At 39.0% G+C, this 17,129-nt stretch overlaps 1 protein-coding gene and 2 non-coding genes across 32 annotated transcripts in view; all 3 read right to left on the bottom strand.

Annotated features, from left to right (window-relative positions):
- Positions 1–17,129, bottom strand: part of PBRM1 (polybromo 1) — a 162,647-nt gene that overhangs the window by 46,701 nt on the left and 98,817 nt on the right. The gene's annotated exons all lie outside the window — the stretch shown is intronic.
- On the bottom strand, positions 8,016–8,122 carry LOC136314794 (U6 spliceosomal RNA). The gene has a single exon (XR_010727376.1). It is a non-coding gene; the product is annotated as a U6 spliceosomal RNA (small nuclear RNA).
- On the bottom strand, positions 12,468–12,543 carry TRNAD-GUC (transfer RNA aspartic acid (anticodon GUC)). The gene has a single exon. It is a non-coding gene; the product is annotated as a tRNA-Asp (tRNA).

The raw sequence follows: 17,129 nt of genomic DNA on the forward strand, positions 1-17,129 counted from the left end.
AGGCCAAGGCCACCAAGGCTTGTACAACCAAACACGTGATCATAGCCACTCCCGTGAAGGAGAGGCGGAAACCACAGCAACAGCCCTAGAGGGCAGTCACCGACAACACCCATACCTGAATGCCCTAGGCAGCAACAGCAGAGGGGGTGGCAGGCCTGCAGACAGACCACACCTAGGGAACACAGAGGCCACATCCAGTGGACTCCAGTGGCCAAAACCTTCTTTTACACAGACAAAACGAGAAGGCAGAGAAATGCAACACAAATGAATCAAGAGAAATCCCCAGAAAAGGACCTGAATGAGTCAGATATAACCAAATTGCCAGATGTAGAGTTTAAAATAACGATTGTTAGGATGCTCAATAATATTAGAACAATAGATGGTCATTATGAACACATAAATAAAGAGATAGCAAATGTAAGAAAGGACAGTGAAATAAAAAAGAATCAGTCAGAAATGACAAATACAGTATCATACATGAAGAACACAAGGGAAGGAATTAAAAGCAGGATGGATGAAGCTGAGATCAAATCAGCGAGTTAGAGAACAAGATAAATAAAGGCATGGAAGCAGAGCAGAAAAAAAGAAAAGAGATTCAAAAAGTCTGAAGAAACTCTAAGACAGCTCTGTGACAACATGAAGAGAAATAACATCCACATCATAGGGGTCCCGAAGAAGAGAAAGAACAAGGGATAGAGACTTTGCTCAATCAGATCATAGCTGAAAACTTCACTAAATTAATGCAGGAAAAACTCACAAGTTCAAGAAACAAAGAGAACTCCATTAAAAAAAAACAAACTGAAGAGGCCCTGGCCAGTTGGCTCAGTGGTAGAGTGTTGACCTGGCATGCAGGAGTCCCAGGTTCGATTCCCGGCCAGGGCACACAGGAGAAGCGCCCATCTGCTTCTCCATTCCTACCCCTCTCCTTCCTCTCTGTCTCTCTCTTCCCCTCCTGCAGCCGAGGCTCCACTGGAGCAAAGTTGGCCCGGGCGCTGAGGATGGCTCCATGGCCTCTGCCCCAGGTGCTAGAATGGCTCTGGTTGTAACAGAGCAACACCCCAGATGGACAGAGCATCGCCCCCTGGTGGGCATGCCGGGTGGATCCCAGGAGGGCACATGTGGGAGTCTGTCTGACTGCCTCCCTGTTTCCAGCTTCAGGAAAAAAAAATTAAAAGAAAAAAACAGGGTAGCTGCATGGATAAGAAAACAGGAGCCGTACATATGCTGCATACAAGATACACACCTTAAAACAAAAGATGCACATAGGTTGAAAGTAAAAGAATGGAAAAAATATTTCCTGCAAATGGAAATGAAAAAAAAAGGTGGGGTAGCAGTACTTATCTCAGACAAAATGGGCTTTAAAACAAAGGCTATACTAAGAGATAAAGAAGGCCACTACATAATGATAAAGGGAGCAATCCCATAGGAAGGTATAATCATTAAAAATATCTATGCACCGCCTGACCTGTGGTGGCGCAGTGGGATAAAGCGTCGACCTGGAACACTGAGGTTGCCGGTTCGAAACCTTGGGCTTGCCCGGTCAAGGCACATATGGGAGTTGATGCTTCCTGCTCCTCCCTCCCCTTCTCTCTCTCTCTCTCTAAAAATTAATAAATAAAATATATAAAAAAAAAAATATCTATGCACCTAGTATAGGACCACCTAAATATATAAATCAGACTTTGATGGATATAAAGGGCGAGATCAACAGCAAAACTATAATAGTAGGAGATTTCAATACCCCACTAACATCACTAGATAGATCCTCAAGAAAGAAAATTAACAAAAAAACAGCAGACTTAAAGGACATATTAGATCAACTCGATTTAATAGATATCTTCAGAACCTTTTATCCTAAAAAAGCAGCAGAATATACATTCTTTTCAAGTGCTCATAGTACATTGTCTAAGATAGACCACATGTTAAGACACAAAAGTGATCTGAACAAATTTAAGAAGACTGAAATCATATCAAGCATTTTCTCTGATCACAATGGCATGAAACTAGAAATCAACCACAACAGAAAAACTCAAAAATTCTCAAAGACATGAAAACTAAATAGCAGGTTGTTAAATAACGAATGGATTAACAATAAGATCAAAGAAGAAATAAAAAAATTCCGAGAAACAAATGATAATGAGCATACAACAACTCAAAATTTATGAGACACAGCAAAAGCAGTACTGAGAGGGAAGTTCATAGCACTACAGGCATACATTAAGAAGCTAGAAAAAGCTCAAATAAACAACTTGACCCTGCATATAAACGAACTAGAAAAAGAACAGCAAGTAAAGCCCAGATGTAGTAGAAGGAAGGGAATAATAAAGATCAGAGTGGAAACAAATGACATAGAGGCTAAAGAAACAATACAGAGGATCAATGAAACCAGGAGCTGGTTTTTTGAAAAGATAAAGAAGACAGATGAACCTTTAACTAGACTCATCAAGAAAAAAAGAGAGAGGACTCAAATAAATAAAATTAGAAATCAGAATGGAGAAATAACAACTGACACAACAGAAATACAAAATATTATAAGAAAATACTATGAAGACCTGTATGCCAAAAAACCTAGAAAACCTAGATGAAATGGACAAATTCCTTGAAACATACAATCTTTCAAAAATCAATCTGGAAGAATCAGAAAACCTAAACAGACCGATTACAACAGGGGTCCTCAAACTAAGGCCTGCTGGCCGCATGCAGCCCCCTGAGGCTATTTATCCAGCTCCCGCCGCACTTCTGGAAGGGGCACCTCTTTCACTGGTGGTCAGTGAGAGGAGCATAGTTCCCATTAAAATACTGGTCAGTTTGTTGATTTAAATTTACTTGTTCTTTATTTTAAATATTGTATTTGTCTTTTTACTTTAAAATAAGATATGTGCAGTGTGCATAGGGATTTGTTCTTACTTTTTTTTATAGTCCAGCCCTCCAACGGACTGAGGGACAGTGAACTGGCTCCCTGTGTAAAAAGTTTGGGGACCCCTGGATTACAATAAAGGACACTGAAACAGTTATCAAAAAACTGCCAACAAAGAAAAGTCCTGGGCCTGATGGCTTCACAAGTGAATTCTAGCAACTATTAAAAGAAAAACTAACTCCTTCTCAAGCTATTTAAAAAAATTCAAGAGGAAGGAAGACTTCCAAGCTCCTTTTATGAGGCAAGCATTAATTCTGATTCCAAAACCATGCAAAGACAATACAAAGAAAGAAAATTATAGGCCAATATCCCTGATGAATATAGATGCTAAAATCCTCAACAAAATATTAGCAAACCAGATCCGGCAATATATGAAAAACATCATACACCATGATCAAGTGGGATTTATTCTGGGGAGGCAAGGCTGGTACAATATTCGCAAACCAATTAATGTGATTCATCACATAAACAAGAGGAAGGAGAAAAACCACATGATAATTTCAATAGATGCAGAAAAAGCATTTGATAAAATCCAGCACCCATTCATGATCAAAACTCTCAGCAAAGTGGGAATTCAGGTGACATACCTCAACATGATAAAGGCCATCTATGACAAATGCATGGCCAACATCATACTCAATGGGCAAGAATTAAAAGTAATCCCCTTAAGATCAGGAACAAGGCAGGGGTGCCCGCTTTCATCACTCTTGTTCAACATAGTCCTGAAGTCCTAGCCACAGCAATCAGACAATAAGAAATAAAAGGCATACAAATTGGAAAAGAAGAAGTAAACTATCATTATTTGCAGATGACATGATATTGTATATAGAAAACCCTAAAGTCTCAGTCAAAAAACTACTGGACCTGATAAATGAATTCAGCAAGGTGGCAGGATATAAAATTAATACTCAGAAAACAGAGGCATTTTTATACACTAACAATGAACTGTCAGAAAGAGAAATTAAGGAAACAATCCCCTTCACTACTGCAACCAAAAAAATAAAGTACCTAGGAGTAAATTTAACCAAGGAGATTAAAGACTTTTACTCAGAAAATTGTAAAACATTGATAAAAGAAATCAAGGAAGATACAAACAAGTGGAAGCATATACTGTGCTCATGGTTAGGAAGAATAAACATCATTAAAATGTCTGTATTACCCAAAGCAATTTATAAATTCAATGCAGTATCAATTAAAATACCAATGACATACTTCAAAGATATAGAACACATATTCCAAAAATTTATATGGAACCAAAAAAGAACACAAATAGCCTCAGCAATCTTGAAAAGGAAGAATAAAGTGGGAGGCATCACACTTCCTGATATCAAGTTATACTACAAGGCCACTGTACTCAAAACAACCTGGTACTGGCATAAGAACAGGTATATATATCAATGGAACAGAACAGAGGACCCAGAAATAAACCCACAGCTTTATGGACAACTGATATTTGACAAAGGAGGTAAGAGCATACAATGGAGTAAAAACAGCCTGTTTAATACATGGTGTTGGGAAAATTGGACAGGTACCTGCAAAAAACTGAAACTAGACCACCAACTTACACCATTCACAAAAATAAACTCAAAATGGATAAAAGACTTAAATGTAAGCCATGAAACCATAAGCATCTTAGAAGAAAACATAGGCAGTAAGCTCTGACATCTCTCGCAGCAATATATTTGCCGATTTATCTCCATGGGCAAGTAAAATAAAAGACAGGATAAACAAATGGGACTATATCAAACTAAAAAGCTTTTGCACAGCTAAAGACAAGAACAGAATAAAAAGACAAACTACACAATGGGAGAACATATTTGACAATACGTCTGATAAGGGGTTAATAACCAAAATTTATTACGAACTTGTAAAACTCAACACTAGGAAGACAAACAATCCAATCAAAAAATGGGCAAAAGAAATGAATAGACACTTCTCCAAAGAGTACACACAGATGGCCAATAGGCATTTGAAAAATTGCTCATCACTAATCATTAGAAAAATGCAAATTAAAGCCACAAGGAGATATCACCTCACACCAGTCAGAATGCCACTCATCAACAAAACAACACAGAATAAGTGCTGGCGAGGATGTGGAGAAAAGGGAACCCTCCTGCAATGCTGGTGGGAATACAGACTGGTGCAGCCACTGTGGAAAACAGTACAGAGATTCCTCAAGAAATTAAAAATCGAACTGCCTTTTGACCCAGCTATCCCACTTTTAGGAATATAACCTAAGAACACCATAGCACTGTTTCAAAAGAAGAAATGCACCCCCATGTTTATGGCATTGCATTGTTCACAATAGCAAAGATCTGGAAACAGCCCAAGTGTATGTCAGTGGACAAGTGGATTAAAAAGCTTTGGTACATATATACTATGGAATACTATTCAGCCATAAGAAATGATGACATAGGACCATTTACAATAACATGGATGAACCTTGATAACATTATATGAAGCGAAATAAGTAATCAGAAAAAACTAAGAACTATATGATTCCATACATAGATGGGACAGAAAAATGAGACTCAGAGACATGGACAAGAATGTGATGGTAACTGGGGGGGGGGGGGAGCAGGAGAGGGAGAGGAGCACAAAGAAAACCAGATAGAAGGTAACAGAAGACAATCTGACTTTGGGTGAGGGGTATGCAACATAATCAAATGTCAAAATAATCTGGAGATGTTTTCTCTGAACATAGGTACCCTCATTTTTCAATGTCACCCCATTAAAATTAATAAAAAAAAGAAATCTTGTCATTTGCAACAACATGGATAGATCTAAAGAGTATTATATATATTTGGTGGGGGAGTGTTGGGGAAAGAGAAGTAAAGAGGGACAAATAAATATATATGGTGACAAAAAATGATTTGACTTTGGGTGATGGGTATACAACATAATGAACAGTTCAAATGCTATAGAAATGTTTACCTGAAACTTATGTACTCTTATTCATCAATGTCACCCTGCTAAATTTAATTTTCTAAACAAAATTGAAAAAAAAATACCGTTTTATTTTAGGAATAGGTTCTGTTCTAAAGTTACTTTTTAAAAAAGTTCTTGGAATGACCTGCCTTGGCCATGCAATATCAAAATAATGAGACAAAACAGTAACTCATATGCAGAGAGGACCCTGGGGACTTATGAATTCTAATAAAAATAACAAATCTAAATTAATTTCACATTGGCTTTCATTGATAGTTCTTCTTTTAAAATTAATGTCTCTACGATTCCCACACATATTGGTAAAATGTAAAAAATACAGTGTATCCGTAAAGTCATGGTGCACTTCTGACTGGTCACAGGAAAGCAGTAAAACACAATAGAAATGTGAAATGAAAATTAAGTATTTTTTCCTAAGATACTAAGAATTCAATTTTTTCCAGTTTTTACATTAATAATTTTAAAACTCTTTCTTGATTATATAAAAGAAGTATATTTGGTGAAAATAATTGAAACATCAGAGCATGTAAAACTTAGAAAATGAAAGTCTTCTGTTATCTAACCTGAGATAACCATCCAGTTTAGTACATAGTTTTCCTTGTTGTTTCTACATTCATACATACATTTTTGTTTTTCTTGAAAAATGAACCACATCTCATTTTGCAACCTGTAAATTTATGACAACTTCTTTTCACATAACTTGGAAAATTTTCAATGTTACTAACAGACCTACCTTTATTCCTTTCAATGGCTACAGTTTGCGGTATATGAAAGCATGATAACTTATTCCCAATTCATGGGCATTTGGGTTTGGCCTAGGGCAGCGGTCGGGAACCTGTGGCTCGCGAGCCAGATGTGGCTCTTTTGATGGCTGCATCTGGCTCGCAGACCTTTTTTTTTTTTTAAAAAAAGAACATTTTTTTCTAATTTTATTTATTCATATTAGAGGAGAGAGAAAGGGAGAGAGAGAGACAGAGATTGAAGGGGGAGGAGCAGGAAGCATCAACTCCCGTATGTGCCTTGACCAGGCAAGCCCAGGGTTTCAAACCAGCGACCTCAGCATTTTCAGGTCGACGCTTTATCCACTGCGCCACAAGTCAGGCGACAAACCTTTAATAAAAAAAAATGTTAAAAATATAAAACATTCTCATGTATTACAATCCGTTCATTTCCTACCGCTCATGTTCATGAGTGGGTGGCTGGAGCCAATCACAGCTGTCCTTGGGACACCACCAAATTTTTATTGGATAATGTGTAACGTACACAGGTCATTGTATGGCTCTCACGGAATTACATTTTAAAATATGTGGCGTTCATGGCTCTCTCAGCCAAAAAGGTTCCTGACCCCTGGCCTAGGGTTTTCGCTTTTACCAACTACACTAATGTCACTCCTTGTAGAAAATCATTTGGTGTACCAATTTGAGTACTATGTGGGAGCACATTTCCTCTCATCAAAATGCCTGGTCAAAGGGAATGTTATCAACAGGAGATGATAGTGTGCTGCCTCACACCAGGCTGCATGAATATCTTTATAATTCTTGCCATTTTGTTAAGCATTTGGAAAGCTATTAAATTAACACATTTTCTTATGTCATTTGGCTGATTTCCTTCTATAAATGATCTATGTGGTCCTTTGCCCATTTTTATAGGGTCATTTTTTTTCTTAGACTTCAAAGAGCTCTTTGTATATCAAAAATAGTAGTCTTTTTTTTTTTTTTTTGAGAGAGCGAGATAGAGAATCAGAGAGAACTAGAGATAGGAATGGAGAAAGAGGGAGGAGATAAGAAGCATTAACTTGTAGTTGCTTCACTTTAGTTGTTCATTGATTGCTTCATATATGTGCCTTGACCAAAGGGGAGGGGGCTCCAGCTAAGCTGACAACACCGGGGTTTTGAACTGGGGAAACATCAGTGTTCTGGGTCAATTGCTTATCCACTGAGCCACCATTGGTCAGGCTAGAAATACTAGTCTTTATACTACTTTATTAAACTGATTCTTATTTTCGATTATAAATTGACAAAATGATCAATGTTTCCTTTTATGGCTACTGAATTATATATCATAGCATAGAAAGAACCATTCTAAGCTTATAAATGAACAAAAGATTATAGGTGAATATAGTAAATTAGAAACTAGTTCCCTTTTTTCTTTTTTAAATATGGAACGCTTCACGAATTTGTGTGTCATCCTTGCGCAGGGGCCATGCTAATCTTCTCTATATCGTTCCAATTTTAGTATATGTGCTGCTGAAGCGATCACTACACTTCCTTTTTAGTTAGTACTGTTTCTGTATTTATATTTATATCTTACTTATTTTGGATATGAAGTAACGGGGAGTGCAGGCAATTTTTCTCTTTTCTTTTTCAAATGGCTACCAGTTTTTCAAGTATTTGATTCCATACACTCCTGCTGATTTAAAATACTATCTTTATATTCTAGATTTAATTATAAAAAGCTTATTCTCTTCCATTGACTAGTCCTGAGCTAGGATCTTAATTTTTTCCTTCCCCTTCCCTTCTTCCCTCCTTCCCTTCCTCCCTCTCTCCTTCCCTCCTTTCTCTTTCTTTCTCTCCCTCCCTCCCTCCCTTTCCTTTCTTTTTCTCTCTCTCTTTCTCTTTCTCTTTTTACTCAGTGAGAGGAGAGGAGAGGAGGCAGAGACAGACTCTTGCACGCACCCCCTGACTGGGATCTACCCGGCAAGCCCACTGGGGGGTGATGCTCTGCCCATCTAGGGCATTGCTCTGTTGCTCAGCAACTGAGCTCTTCTTAGTGACTGAGATGGAGGCCATGGAGCCACCCTCAGCGCTCAGGACCAACTCTTGCTCCAATGGAGCCATGGCTGCAGGAGGGGGAGAGAAAGAGAGAGAGAGAGAGAGAAAAGCAAGAGGGAGAAGGGTGGAGAAGCAGATGGGTGCTTCTCCTGTGTGCCCTGACCAGGAATTGAACACAGGATATCTGCATGCTGGGCTACCACTCTACCACTGAGACTACCAGCCAGGGCCGTATCTCAATATTTCAATGTAGTTTTATAAAATGTTAACATCTGACAGTATAAAGCATCCTTCTTCCTTTTTTTAGAGGAGGGAAGGAGAAAGAGCGAGATCGTAATTTCTTCACATTATTTGTTCATTGATTGCTTTTCTTTTCTTTTTTATTTTATTTTTTTTATTTTTATTTTTTTCGTTTTCTGAAGCTGGAAACGGGGAGAGACAGTTGGACTCCCGCATGCGCCCGACTGGGATCCACCCGGCATGCCCACCAGGGGCAACGCTCTGGCCACCAGGGGGCGATGCTCTGCCCCTCCAGGGGGTCGTTCTGCCGCGACCAGAGCCACTCTAGCGCCTGGGGCAGAGGCCAAGGAGCCATCCCCAGCGCCCGGGCCATCTTTGCTCCAATGGAGCCTTGGCTGCGGAAGGGGAAGAGAGAGACAGTAAGGAAGGAGGGGGGGGTGGAGAAGTAAATGGGCGCTTCTCCTATGTGCCCTGGCCGGGAATCGAACCCGGGTCCCCCGCACGCCAGGCCAACGCTCTACCGCTGAGCCAACCGGCCAGGGCCGATTGCTTTTCATATGTACCTTCAGCGGACAAGCCTGGGGTTTTGAATGGGTGACCTCAATATTCTAGGTTGATGCTCTATCCACTGAGCCACCACAGGTCAGGCCCGTTCTTCTTTTTTGTTTTCTTTTGAATACATATACCAGGGAGCAATATCTCAAATGCTATAAAACCATTCCTGATTACTTTTTCTTTCTTTCTTTTTTTCTGGTGACTGTCACATACTTACTCTTTCATAAGAATGCTAGAATACCCTGGCCGGTTGGCTCAGCGGTAGAGCGTCGGCCTGGCGTGCGGGGGACCTGGGTTCGATTCCCGGCCAGGGCACATAGGAGAAGCGCTCATTTGCTTCTCCACCCCCCACCCCCTCTTTCCTCTCTGTCTCTCTCTTCCCCTCCCGCAGCCGAGGCTCCACTGGAGCAAAGATGGCCTGGGCGCTGGGGATGGCTCCTTGGCCTCTGCTCCAGGCGCTAGAATGGCTCTGGTCACGACAGAGCGACGCCCCGGAGGGGCAGAGCATCATCCCCTGGTGAGCAGAGCCTCGCCCCTGGTGGGCGTGCCGGGTGGATCCCGGTCGGGCGCATGCGGGAGTCTGTCTGACTGTCTCTCCGTTTCCAGCTTCAGAAAAATACAAAAAAAAAAAAAAAGAATGCTAGAATAATTTTATTGAATTCCAAAAACAAATCTATTCAAGTCTTTTATGGCCTTCAATAGACTGATGTTTTCTCTTCTCACAGGTTCCATATATTCCTTTAAGGTTAATTCTTACATATTTTGTTGTTAATGCAGATATTTTCTTCCACATAATTTTCTAAAAGCTGCTAAACAGTATTCAGTGTTTTCATTTTCCCTTCAAAAGGCTTATGAATTATTATGTTTATGTAATAAAGCTATTGACTTGCATAAAGATTTTGAAAGTTCTACTTATTTGTTTCAAAAAATTCTAATTTCTCCCCATTATCTGCACAAAAAAAATTTCTTGCCTCTTTATTCTCAATATTTTCATTACTTTGTCTACTTACATTGGTTGCTTTCAGAAAAATATAGGTAATAGCACAGGCAAGCAACTCTTTCATGTATAACTTGAAAGGAAATTTCTTTTACAGGCTTTATGAATAAAAATAATTAAAAAAAATCATTTTGGACTGACTAGGTGGAGGGACAACGGATAGAGCGTCGGCCTGGGAGACACTGAGAACCAAGATTTGAAACCCCGAGGTTGCCAGCTTGGGTGCAGGCTCATCTGCCTTGAGCTTAGCTCACCAGCTTGAGCACAAGTGTCACTGGCTTGAGTGTGGGATCACATACTTGACCCCTTAGTCACTAGCTTAAACCCAAAGGTTGTTGGCTTGAATCCAAGGTTGCTGGCTTGAGCAACAGGTCATTGGCTCAGCTGGAGCCCCCTAGTCAAGGCACGTATGAAAAAGCAATTAATGAACTAAAACTGTCACAACTACGAGTTGATGCTTCTCATCTCTCTCCCTTCTTGTCTATCTGTCCCTCCTCCTCTCTTTCTCTCTTTTACTAAAAAAATTAAAAAACAAAACAAAACATGCTCTGGCCAGTGGCTCAGTGGGTAGAGTGTTGGCCTAGCGTATGAATGTCTCAGGTTCGATTCCTGGTCAGGACACACAGGAGAAGCCACCATCTGCTTCTCTCCCTATCCCTCTCCCCTCCTCATCCTCTTCTCTTCCCACAGCCAGTAGTATCTCAATTAGTTTGAGCGTGGCCTCACACACCGAGGATGGCTCAGTTGGTCCAAGCGTCTGTTTCAGGTGCTAAAAATATCACGGTACTCAAGTACTGGCCACAGACGGCGATTGCTAGGTGGATCCCAGTCAGAGTTCATACAGGAATCTGCCTATCTCCCCTCCTCTCATCTAAAAAAAAATTACTTTGAGGAAATATCCATCTAAAAACTAAAAATGCCTGACCAGTGGTGGTGCAGTGGATAGAGCATTGACCCATGACGCTGAGGGCACCAGTCTAAAATCCTGAGATCAGAGGCTAGAGTGCAGGCTTATAGGCTTGAGCACAGGGTCACTGGCTTGAGCATGGGATCATCAACATAATCCCAAGGTTGTTGCATTGAGCCCAACGGTCACTAGCTTGAAACCCAAGGTTGCTGGCTTCAGCCTAAGGTCTTTGACTTGAGCAAGGGGTGACTGGCTTGGCTGGAGATCCCTGGTTAAGGTACATATGAGAAGCAATCAATAATAAACTAAAGTGACACAACTATGAGTTGATGCTTCTCATCTCTCTGCCCCCACTCCTGTCTCTCTCTAAATAAATAAATAAATGAAATAAAAACTTAGAACAAGTAGTGTACTTTATCAAATAATTTCTCCTTTAATTATTAATATAATAAAATTTGTGAGTTTTCCTAATTTTGAACAATCCTTGCATTCTTAGAATGAACTTCCCCTCCTTGGTTGTATTCTTAAATAACTAATTTGATTTCACTTGTAAAAATACTTTTCCCAAGTTTTTTCTTTTTCTTTTTTGGCATCAAAATTCATGAGACTGAACTGCTGTTTTTGTTTTTCTTTTGTCAGGTTTTGGAATCATGATTATTCTGGCTTTGTAAAACAAACTGGAAAATTTTCTTTGTTCTTCATGCTCTGAAATAATTTTTTTAAAAAAATAATTTAAACATTATAATTATAGGGCCCCTAAAGGATTAAAAGAATTCACATATGAAATTATCTGATCTGAGTATTCCTTGGGGTTAGCACTGACCTTTTTAATTTTTAATTTCATTTTTTTTGTATTTTTCTGAAGCTGGAAACGGGGAGAGACAGTCACAGACTCCCGCATGTGCCCGACTGAGATTCACCCGGCACGCCCACCAGGGGGCGATGCTCTGCCCCTCCGGGGCATCGCTCTGTTGCGACCGGAGCCACTCTAGCGCCTGGGGCAGAGGCCAAGGAGCCATCCTCAGCGCCCGGGCCATCTTTGCTCCAATGGAGCCTTGGCTGCGGGAGGGGAAGAGAGAGACAGAGAGGAAGGAGAGGGGGAGGGTGGAGAAGCAGATGGGCGCTTCTCCTGTGTGCCCTGGCCAGAAATCGAACCTGGGACCTCTGCATGACAGGCCGACGCTCTACCACTGAGCCAACCGGCCAGGGCCAGCAATAACCTTTTTAAAAAATGTCTTTGTATTGTTGTTCACTTATTGTTATATCTCTTCCTTTTTTTTTTTTCAGAGACAGAGAGAGAGTCAGAGAGAGGGATAGATAGGGACAGACAGACAGGAACGGAGAGATGAGAAGCATCAATCATCAGTTTTCTGTTGTGGCACTTTAGCTGTTCATTGATTGCTTTCTCATATGTGCTTTGACTATGGGCCTTCAGCAGACCGAGTAACCCCTTGCTCAAGCCACCGACCGTGGGTCCAAGCTGGTGAGCCTTGCTCAAACCAGATGAGCCCGCACTCAAGCTGGTGACCTCAGGGTCTCGAACCTGGATCCTTTGCATCCCAGTCCGATGCTCTATCCACTGTGCCACCGCCTGGTCAGGCTTGTTGTATCTTTTCTTGAAACCATTTTAGTAATTTATATTATCCTAAAAAACTATGCATTTTATTTATTTAGGCTTTCAAATTTATTAACAGAATTATATAAGCCTTTAAATTTCTTCCACATTTTAAATGTCTGAGCTTAATTCCCCCTTCATTTTTATGAAGATGGTTGGTAGTTTATCTTACCGCACCTGTCAGAGGATTAGCACTCAGATTTACTTTTAAATTCTATTGTTCTGTAGCAAAGGACGATGGAGTGCAAAAGTGCTCACAAAATAGTGTGCTACAATGAACAGGGTAGGAACCCTTTTCATTACTTAAAGGTAACCACCATTGAAAAAACCACCACAGAAACATATGAGATAAAAAAGATAGCAACAGAGGAAAGATGTATGGAATACAACCAAATAGAAACAAAAGATAGAAAAACGAAAGAGAAGGATCAAACAAGACACAAAACTAACAGAAAGCAATATATAAAATGGCAATAGGAAACTCACAAGTGTCAATAATTACACTAAATGTAAACGGATTAAACTCACCAATAAAAAGGCACAGAGTAGCAGAATGGATTAAAAAAGAAAATCCAACTGTATGCTGCCTACAGGAAACTCATCTAAGTAACAAGGATAAAAACAAATTCAAAGTGAAAGGCTGGAAAACAATACTCCAAGCAAATAACATCCAAAAAAAAGCAGGCGTAGCAATACTCATATCTGATAATGCTGACTACAAGACAGCAAAAGTACTCAGAGACAAAAATGGCCATTTCATAATGGCTAAGGGCACACTGAATCAAGAAGACATCATAATTCTTAATATATATGCACCAAACCAAGGAGCACCAAAATATATAAGACAGCTACTTATTGACCTTAAAACAAAAACTGACAAAAATACAATCATACTTGGAGACCTCAATACACCGCTGACAGCTCTAGCTCGGTCATCCAAACAGAGAATCAACAAAGATATAGTGGCCTTAAACAAAACACTAGAGCACCTGGATATGATAGACATCTACAGGACATTTCATCCCAAAGTGACTGAGTATACATTTTTCTCCAGTGTACATGGATCATTCTCAAGAATTGACCATATGTTGGGCCACAAAAACAACATCAGCAAATTCAGAAAAATCGAAGTTGTACCAAGCATATTTTCTGATCATAAAGCCTTGAAACTAGAATTCAACTGCAAAAAAGAGGAAAAAAATCCCACAAAAATGTGGAAACTAAACAACATACTTTTAAAAAATGAATGGGTCAAAGAAGAAATAGGTGCAGAGATCAAAAGATATATACAGACTAATGAAAATGACAATACGACATAGCAGAATCTATGGGATGCAGCAAAAGCAGTGATAAGAGGGAAGTTCATACCACTTCAGGCATATATGAACAAACAAGAGAGAGCCCAAGTGAACCATTTAACTTTACACCTTAAGGAACTAGAAAAAGAAGAACAAAGACAACCCAAAACCAGCTGAAGAAAGGAGATAATAAAAATCAGAGTAGAAATAAATGAAATAGAGAACAGAAAAACTATAGAAAAAATTAATAGAACAAGGAACTGGTTCTTTGAAAAGATCAACAAAATTGACAAACCCTTGGCAAGACTTACCAAGGAAAAAAGAGAAAGAACTCATATAAACAAAATCCAAAATGAAAGAGGAGAAATCACCACAGACACAGTAGATATACAAAGAATTATTGTAGAATACTATGAAAAACTTTATGCCACTAAATTCAACAACCTAGAAGAAATGGATAAATTCCTAGAACAATACAACCTTCCTAGACTGAGTCAAGAAGAAGCAGAAAGCCTAAACAGGCCTATTAGTAGAGAAGAAATAGAAAAAACCATTAAAAACCTCCCCAAAAATAAAAGTCCAGGCCCTGATGGCTATACCAGCAAATTTTATCAAACATTCAAAGAAGACTTGGTTCCTATTCTACTCAAAGTCTTCCAAAAAATTGAAGAAGAAGCAATACTTCCAAACACATTTTATGAGGCCAACATAACCCTCATGCCAAAACCAGGCAAGGACTGCACAAAAAAAGAAAACTACAGACCAATATCTCTAATGAATACAGATGCTAAAATACTAAACAAAATACTAGCAAATCGAATACAACAACATATTAAAAAGATAATACATCATGATCAAGTGGGATTCATCCCAGAATCTCAAGGATGGTTCAACATACGTAAAATGGTTAACATAATACACCATATCAACAAAACGAAGAATAAAAACCACATGATCTTATCAATAGACGCAGAAAAGTCTTTCGATAAAATACAGCACAATTTTATGTTTAAGACTCTCAACAAAATGGGTATAGAAGAAAAATATCTCAACATGATAAAGGCCATATATGATAAACCATCAGCTAAATCAGGAACAGGCCATATATGATAAACCATCACCCCCTTAAATCAGGAACAAGACAGGGTTGTCCACTCTCTCCACTCTTATTTAATGTGGTACTAGAGGTTCTAGCCAGAGCAATCAGACAAGACAAAGAAATAAAAGGCATCCATATCGGAAAAGAAGAAGTAAAGGTATCACTTTTTGCAGATGATATGATCCTATACATCGAAAATCCCAAAGAATCCACAAAAAGACTACTAGAAACAATAAGCCAATACAGTAAGGTCGCAGGATACAAAATTAACACACAGAGAAGTCAATAGCCTTTCTATATGCCAACAATGAAACATTTGAGAACGAACTCAAAAGAATCCCCTTCACGATTGCAACAAAAAAAATAAAATACTTAGGAATAAACATAACAAAGAATGTAAAGAACTTATATAATGAAAACTATAAACCGTTGTTAAGGGAAATCGAAAAAGATATAATGAGATGGAAGAATATACCTTGTTCTTGGTTAGGAAGAATAAATATAATCAAGATGGCCATATTACCCAAAGCAATATACAAATTTAATGCAATTCCCATCAAAATTCCAATGACATTTTTTAAAGAAATGGAGCAAAAAATCATCAGATTTATATGGAACTATAAAAAACCCCGAATAGCCAAAGCAATCCTAAAGAAAAAGAATGAAGCTGGGGGCATTACAATAGCTCACTTCAAACTATATTAAAGGGCCATGACAATCAAAACAGCATGGTCTTCACAGAGAAATAGACACTCAGACCAATGGAACAGAATAGAAAACCCAGAAATAAAACCACATATATATAGTCAAATAATTTTTGATAAAGGGGCCAAGAACACACAATGGAGAAAAGAAAGCCTCTTCAATAAATGGTGCTGGGAAAGCCACATGCAAAAGAATGAAACTGGACTACAGTCTGTCCCCCTGTACTAAAATTAACTCAAAATGGATCAAAGATCTAAACATAAGACCTGATACAATTAAGTGCATAGAAGAAGACATAGGTACTAAACTCATGGACCTGGGTTTTAAAGAGCATTTTATGAATTTGACTCCAATGGCAAGAGAAGTGAAGGCAAAAATTAATGAATGGGACTACATCAGACTAAGAAGGTTTTGCTCAGCAAGAGAAACTGATAACAAAATAAACAGACAGCCAACTAAATGGGAAATGATATTTTCAAACAACAGCTCAGATAAGGGCCTAATATCCAAAATATACAAAGAACTCATAAAACTCAACAACAAACAAACAAACAATCCAATAAAAAAATGGGAAGAGGATATGAATAGACACTTCTCCCAGGAAGAAATACAAATGGCCAACAGATATATTAAAAGATGCTCATCTTCGTTAGTTATTAGAGAAATGCAAATCAAAACAGCAATGAGATACCACCTTACATCTGTTAGATTAGCTATTATTAACAAGACAGGTAATAGCAAATGTTGGAGAGGCTGTGGAGAAAAAGGAACCCTCATACACTGTTGGTGGGAATGTAAAGTAGTACAACCATTATGGAAGAAAGTATGGTGGTTCCTCAAAAAACTGAAAATAGAATTACCTTATGACCCAGCAATCCCTCTACTGGGTATATACCCCAAAAACTCAGAAACATTGATACGTAAAGACACATGCAGCCCCATGTTCATTGCAGCATTGTTCACAGTGGCCAGGACATGGAAACAACCAAAAAGCCCATCAATAGATGACTGGATAAAGAAGATGTGGCACATATTCACTATGGAATACTACTCAGCCATAAGAAATGATGACATCGGAT

This window comes from Saccopteryx bilineata, chromosome 10, assembly GCF_036850765.1.
Source record: "Saccopteryx bilineata isolate mSacBil1 chromosome 10, mSacBil1_pri_phased_curated, whole genome shotgun sequence".
Taxonomy (NCBI): Eukaryota; Metazoa; Chordata; class Mammalia; order Chiroptera; family Emballonuridae; genus Saccopteryx; species Saccopteryx bilineata.